This window comes from Calidris pugnax, unplaced genomic scaffold (genome assembly GCF_001431845.1).
Source record: "Calidris pugnax isolate Ruff unplaced genomic scaffold, ASM143184v1 scaffold499, whole genome shotgun sequence".
NCBI classification, from domain to species: domain Eukaryota; kingdom Metazoa; phylum Chordata; class Aves; order Charadriiformes; family Scolopacidae; genus Calidris; species Calidris pugnax.
The window spans coordinates 1,014,633-1,021,974 of NW_015092476.1; positions in this window are offsets into that span (position 1 = coordinate 1,014,633).

Here is a 7,342-nt window from a genome sequence, read left to right on the forward strand (position 1 = left end):
AAACACCCAAGAACCCAAACAACTGAAGTGAAAAAGAAACAACTGAAAACACAAAAACAACCGAAGGAAAAAACTGCCGAAACGTTCTGACTGAGTGGCTTCCTTTGCCTGTTTCTCATGCAAAAAGCTGCTGGGACTCAAATTGCCCAACCAGAACACTCAGCTGGGGATGGAGCAGCCGCAGGCTCCCAGGGAGAGCAGCTTGTGTCCCGGTAAGAGCTCTCTGGTGCCCATCCTCTGTTGAGACTGCATCCCTCAGGAAGCGATTCTCCATGGCTTGCACCATCCCGTGGCGACATTCCTCTCTACCAACAGGAGTTAAACCACCCATCCTGATCAGGTGACCACCAGTACCCACTGTGTAGAGGTACAGAGAGTGACACAAGAGGCAAGATGGCAAACGAAGGCCGTAAGAGGCCTATGGCATCACTGAGGTACCAACGTGTTTTTCCCTTGGTCACCCCCAGAGTGGCCTGAGGAGGGGGTGGCAGAAGGGTTTCTGCTTGATCCTGGCAGAAGCACAGAAAGTACTGGTTATTTACCAAGTCTAGACAATTGTGACACTATATTTCGGGGGGAATTTAAATTAAAACGTCTGGTTGCAATTATAGGAATAGAACAAGCCTGGGAACATGGCTGTGCCCGTGCTGTCTGTGTAAACTGGCAGTAACACTGCATTCCCAGCTGAAAGGAATGTTCTCATTGACACACACAACTATTTACTCCTGCCATGCCACTGGGATGTCCAAATGGTGTTAATTATCCTGCCAACCGCTGATTAAAGGCACTGTGGGGGGAGGGAAGAGCCTGGCTGGCATTCTCAGTGCTTCACCAAACTCAAGTAGATTGTTCAGGGGCTTGATACCCACCTACTGCCAACCACACAGATCCACGTCACACTCAAAACCCTGAGAGCCACAACCTTTTATTCTAAAAATAAAAAATTTATGCTAAAAATAAAAATATTCAGCAGACAACACTCAGCTGGGTGGGAGTGTCGACCTGCTGGAGGGTAGGAAGGCTTTGCAGAGGGATCTGGCCAGCGTGGATGGATGAGCTGAGACCAACGGGATGAGGGTCACCAAGGCCAGGTCCTGCCTTTGGGTTACACCAACCCCAAGGACACTTTGGTCTTAGAGAAGAATGGCTGGAGCTGCCCCAAGGAAAAGGACCTGGGAGGCAGAACCTTTTATTCTAAAAATAAAAATATTCAGCAGACAACACTCTGGTGGGAGTGTCAACCTGCTGGAGGGTAGGAAGGCTTTGCAGAGGGATCTGGCCAGCGTGGATGGATGAGCTGAGACCAACGGGATGAGGGTCACCAAGGCCAGGTCCTGCCTTTGGGTTACACCAACCCCAAGGACACTTTGGTCTTAGAGAAGAATGGCTGGAGCTGCCCCAAGGAAAAGGACCTGGGGGTGTTGGTCTACTGTCAACTGAACATGAGCCAGCAGTGTGCCCAGGTGGCCAAGAAGACCAACAGTATCATGGCCTGGATCAGGAACAGCGTGGGGAGTAGGACTTGGGAGGTGACTGTCCCCTGTACGAGGCACTGGTGAGGCCTCACCTTGAGTACTGTGTCCAGTTTTGGGCCCATTCCCACAAAAAAGACGTTGAGGGGCTGGAGCGGGTCCAGAGAAGGGCAACGGAGCTGGTGAGGGGTCTGGAGCACAAGTCTTGTGAGGAGAGGCTGAGGGAGCTGGGGGTGTTCAGCCTGGAGAAAAGGAGGCTGAGGGGAGACCTTCTCGTTCTCTCCAACTCCCTGAAAGGAGGGTGTAGCCAGGGGGGGTCAGTCTCTTCTCCCAAGGAAGAGGCCATGGGACAAGAGGAAATGGCCTCAAGTTGCACCAGGGGAGGTTCAGGTTGGATATCAAGAAAAACTTTTACACGGAAAGGGTTATCAGACATTGGAATGGGCTGCCCTGGGAAGTGGTTGAGGTACCCTCCCTGGAGGTGTTCAAAAGACGGGTTGACATGGTGCTGGGGGACATGCTTTAGTGATGTTTTGTCGTGGTTTGTTTGTTGGTTTTTTTTGTCAGAGTTAGGTTGATGATTGGACTAGATGATCTTGAAGGTCCCTTCCAACCTAGATGATTCTATTATTCTATGATTCTGTAACAAGAGGAGCTGCACCTTCTCCTAAGCTCATTAAACAATTCTGGTCACTGCTCACTGTCCTTAAGTAATTCCCGCAGACACTCAGCCTGTAACCCTGTTTTCAACCGTGATCCCAAGCTGGCTCTCCCCTGTGGTTAAGGGAAACAATTGCAAAACTGTGGCAATATTACTGGTTTTTCTTCAACCGGATATTGATTGAACCCTAATCAACTGTGACAGACAGCTTTCAGCTGTGCACGTGGCTGTATCATTGGAGTTCGGTGGAATTTAAAAAAAAATAAATTTCTTCTGGGTTACTTCTCTGCCATTTTTGCTCAGCTCTGGACTGTGACTTTCATCTTGTTGGGAAGGAAAGGAAACAATTCTTTACTTTTGTCATCAGTTCTGTACCTTCCATTGGGCAGAAAGGGCTTGGAAAGGTAAACTCTCTGTTCTGATTTTTCAAGGTACTGGGGCCTTGCTTTGCTCTTTGGTGCAAAACGGAGCCATTTGCGTGGATGGAGCCAGATGGAGCCACCCCATTTTCGGGATTGACCTGAGACCTGGGCTGGAGTCACACCAGGTCAACACTGTAGGACCTAAATCCATCAGGCCCTTTGCAGACCTTGCAATCTACCACTAGATAGTGATGGGAAAGGTCACCAAACCTCCCATTTCTATTCCTATTTTGTGGCTGTCTGCATGGAAATAGGCATGCAAATAGGCTGTCTACATGGAAATGATGCAGATGGTCTCAGCATCATCCAGGGAATGTAGAAGAGGGGCTTTGAGGTGCCCTAAAGGACATAGGTATCACAAAACTCCTGGGCAGCTCAGCTGGGCTTTTGGCTTTCACTGGCTTTCCCTTTAGAACATTTTTTAAAGGGTGATAAAAACTTGTAGCCAAAATTGGACAAATTGCAGGAAATACTACTTCAGTGTTCTTATCGCCATGGGTAGGATTACTCCATGACCTTCACCCACTGTGTTTTTCCCAAACCTGTCACCTTTTAAACCCGATAATTTTATGTATGCAGGCTGCAGAGGCCCACTGAGGTGATGCCCAAGCTCTGCTGCAGTGTCAGGATGGGAAATCAGGTACTTAAACCAGATGACACCTCTTCTGAAGGCTGATGCTCACCGGCTAAAAACAGCTAGCAGAGAAAATAATCTGGGAAGAGCGTTTGGCCTCAGAAATCTTCTGTTTTCCTATAAATACAAGAATACGAAGTAATACTGAAAGTTGACAGTGAGGAGACGTTATGCTGCCCAGAACTTTCTGTGGTGTAGCAAGCACAGGGCTGGTGCCTGACACACAGCTGCTGCTACCTAAGCCCAGCTGCCTAAATTTTACTCTCTGAGGGCTCAAAATGCATATTTTTCTGTGCATGATGGAGCAACTTTCCTTCTGCAATGCTGATTCTGCAGAAAACTGAATTTGTGAAGACCTGTCTGAGGCAGGGGCAGAGCTCTTCAGCCTGCCTGCCGCATCCAATGCTAATTAACTGATAAGAAGATATCTTGGGTTCTGGTGCTGGTTTTTCGCTTCCAGATTCATGAAAAAAATAAAAAAGAAAATTATTTTCTTTGCTCTCCTTCAGTATTAAGCCTTGTTTTTTTAAATAGCTAAAATGTGAGTGAGTTGCTTGTATTTGGCAAGTGGTCCAAGATGGCTGCGGGGATTCCTCGCCTCTGTAGAGCGGTTCCTGGGGTCTCCAGCATGGGAGAGACGTGGGCGTCCTGGAGTAAGACTGGCAACAGGCTATGCAGGGGATGAAGGGACCAGAGCATTATACGAGGGGAGGCTGAGAGAGCTGTGACTGCTCTGCATTGGAGAAGAGGATACTTGTGGGGGTTCTTGCCCATATGCGTAAATACCTGGTGGTGGGATGGAGACGATGGAACCAGGCTCTTCCCAGTGGTCCTCAGTGACAAGACCAGGGGCAACAGAATCACAGAATCACAGAATCTTCGAGGTTGGAAGGGACCTTAAAGATCATCTTGTCCAACCGTCACCCTATCGGAGAAGAATAGACACCCCCACAACAAACAAGGAGCATCACTAAACCAGACCTCCCAGCACTACATCAACCCGTCTTTTGAACACCTCCAGGGATGGGGCCTCAACCACCTCCCTGGGCAGCCCATTCCAATGGCTGACAACGCTTTCAGTGAAAAAATTTTTCCTAATATCCAGCCTGACCCTCCCCTGGCGCAACTTGAGGCCATTTCCGCACGTCCCGTCGAATGTGACTTGAGAAAAGAGACTGACCCCCATCTCTCTACACCCTCCTTTCAGGTAGTTGCAGAGAGCAATAAGGTCTCCCCTCAGCCTCCTCTTCTCCAGGCTGAATAACCCCAGTTCCCTCAGCCTCTCCTCATAAGACTTGTGCTCCAGACCCCTCACCATCTTTGTCGCCCTTCTCTGGACTCGCTCCAGCACCTCAATGTCTTTTTTTTTATGGTAGGGGGCCCAAAACTGTACACAGTACTCAAGGTGAGGCCTCACCAGTGCCGAGTACAGGCACAAAATGAAACGCAGGAGGCTTCATCTAAACATGAGGAAAATGTTTGGTGTGTTCGGGTTGCAGAGGCTCCGTCTTTGGAGACATTCAAGCCCTGATGGGGCTCATCCCTGAGCAACCAGCCTGAGGTGTCCCTGCTTGGAGCAGGGGCTTGGGCTGAGTGATGCCCAGAGGTGTCTGTTGTCCTGTGCAAATTAAACACATGGGAAACATGAGGGACTCCCAAGCAATAAACCAATTTAGTTGAAAATAAAGTGGAGCAAGGTTTAGGGGTTTAACAAAAAGCTGAACTAAATATTAGACTGGGTCTGCCCAGCAAAGGTGTGATACGTTGCATATGTTTGTTTGCTGCAATAAAGCAGCTTTTTGTTGGTGAGTGGGTGGTATGAGACAAGCTCTGCCTGGAAGAGAGATGCTGTGGTGTTGGAGATGGCTGTGGTCCCACCAAACTTTTCACTTGGGGATGCAATGGCTCGACATCCAAAGTCTGGACACAATTTAGCCCAAAATCTGGACCAAAAGAAAATCTGGGGCTGGTTACCCACTGAATCATATATGACTTTAAACCTATGAAGAATTGCCATCTTAACATTTTTCCCTCTGCCAAGTTTACAAAATGGTACTTAATTGTGTCTTACAACATGTGTGTTGGATCCCTTTGACTCTGCTAATAAGGTCCCTAAATGCATCCTCATACATAATCAGGGAGCTGGTGGGAGAGCTTACCAAGCCTCTCACCATTATCTATCAACAATCTTGGTCAACAAGAGAGGTACCAGCTAACTGGAGTGGCCAATGTGACGCCCATCTACAAAAAGGGCTGGAAGGAGGATCTGGAAAACTATAGGCTTGTCAGCCTGACCTCAGCACCGGGAAAGATCATGGAGAGGATCATCTTAAGTGAGTTCTCATGGCAAGTGCAGGACAGCCAAGGAATCAGGGCCATCCAGCATGGGTTTAGGAAACAGAGGTCCTGATTAACCAGCTTGATCTCTTTGACCATGTGACCCGCTTTCTCGATGCGGGGAAGGCTGTGGACATTGTCTACCTGGACTTTGGTAAGGCCTTTGACACCGTCCCCCACAGCGTTCTCCTGGAGAAGCTAGTGAATCATGGCATAGACATGTGTACCCTTCACTGGATAAAACACTGACTGGATGGCCATGCCCAGAGGGTTGTGATTAATGGGGTGAAATCCAGTTGGTGGCCCATCACCAGTGGTGTCCCTCAGGACTCAGTTCCAGGGCCAGTCTTGTTTAATATATTTACTGATTATCTAGATTAGGTGATTGAGTGCACCCTCAGTAAGTTTGCAGATGACTCCAAACTAGGTGGGAGCATTGATCTGCTTGAGGGTCGGAAGGCTCTACAGAGGGACCTGGACAGACTGTATCAATGAGCCAAGCCCAATGGGATGAGGTTTAATGACGCCAAGTTCTGAGTCCTCCATTTTGGTCACAACAACCCCTGCGGGTGTTGGTGGACAGCCGGCTGAACATGAGCCAGCAGTGTGCCCAGGTGGCCAAGAAGGCCAACGGCATCCTGGCCTGTGTCAGGACCAGCGTGGCCAGCAGAAGCAGGGCAGTGATGGTGCCTCTGTACAGGGCAAAGGTGAGGCCTCACCTTGAGGCCTGTGTTCAGTTCTAGGCCCCTCACCACAAGAATGACATTGAGCTGCTGGAGCGTGTCCACCAGGATGCCCAGGTCTTTCTCCTCAGAGCTGCTCTCCAACAGCCCCAGCACCAACTGGTGCAGGGCTTCTTCCTACTGTAACATCACCTGCCCCCGTGCTCCCTTTAATCCTCACCCAACACTCCAGTCCTAAGAGTCATCCCACCATGCCTCAGTGATGTCAATAAGGTCATATGAGGCCAATAAGGCCCATTTGATGGGCTCTTGGGCCATTGACTATTTCTGGGGGTAAGATGGTTGACCTCTAGTCATATTGGCATTGATTGCAGGACCAGAATTGCTCAAGTCCTCCCTTGGCTGGTGTGTTGTTATCTGGCTCCCGCAAAGCACCTTGGAGCCCCAGATGCCACCCTCATGACAAGGTGCCCTCCTTGGGACCACCTCAGGAGGTTTTCGCTTGGGCAGGGAGATGGGAACTTCTCATGTTCACGTTTGTGCCTGTTTCCTCTTGTCCCGTCACTGGGCACCACTGACAGAAGACTGGCCCATCCTCCTGACACCCTCCCTTGAACTATTCAGAGGTGTTGATCACATCCCCCCTCAGGCTTCTCTTCTCCAGACTAACAAGACCCAAGTCCCTCAGCCTTGCCTCACAAGTGACCTGCTCCAGGCCCCTCAGCATCTCTGTGGTCCTCTGCTGTATCCTCTCCAGCAGTTCCCTCTCCTTCTGCAACTGGGGGGCCCAGAACTGGAGCCAGTGCTCCAGCTGGGGCCTCCCCAGGGCAGAGCAGAGGGGGAGGATGACCTCCCTCCACCTGCTGGCCATGCTCTTCTTAATGCCCCCTAGGATGCCATTGGCCTTCTTGGCCACAAGGGCACATTGCTGGCTTTTGGGCATCCTGTTGTCTACCAGGACTCCCAGGTCTTTTTTCACAGAGCTGCTCTCCAGCAGGTCAGTCCCAACCTGTCCTGGTGCAGGGGGTTATTCCTCCTGAGTTGCAGGACCCTACACTTAGCCTAGTTGAACTTCATCAGGTTCCTCTCTGCCCAGGTCTCTCTGGGTGGCAGCACAGCTTTCTGGTGTGGCA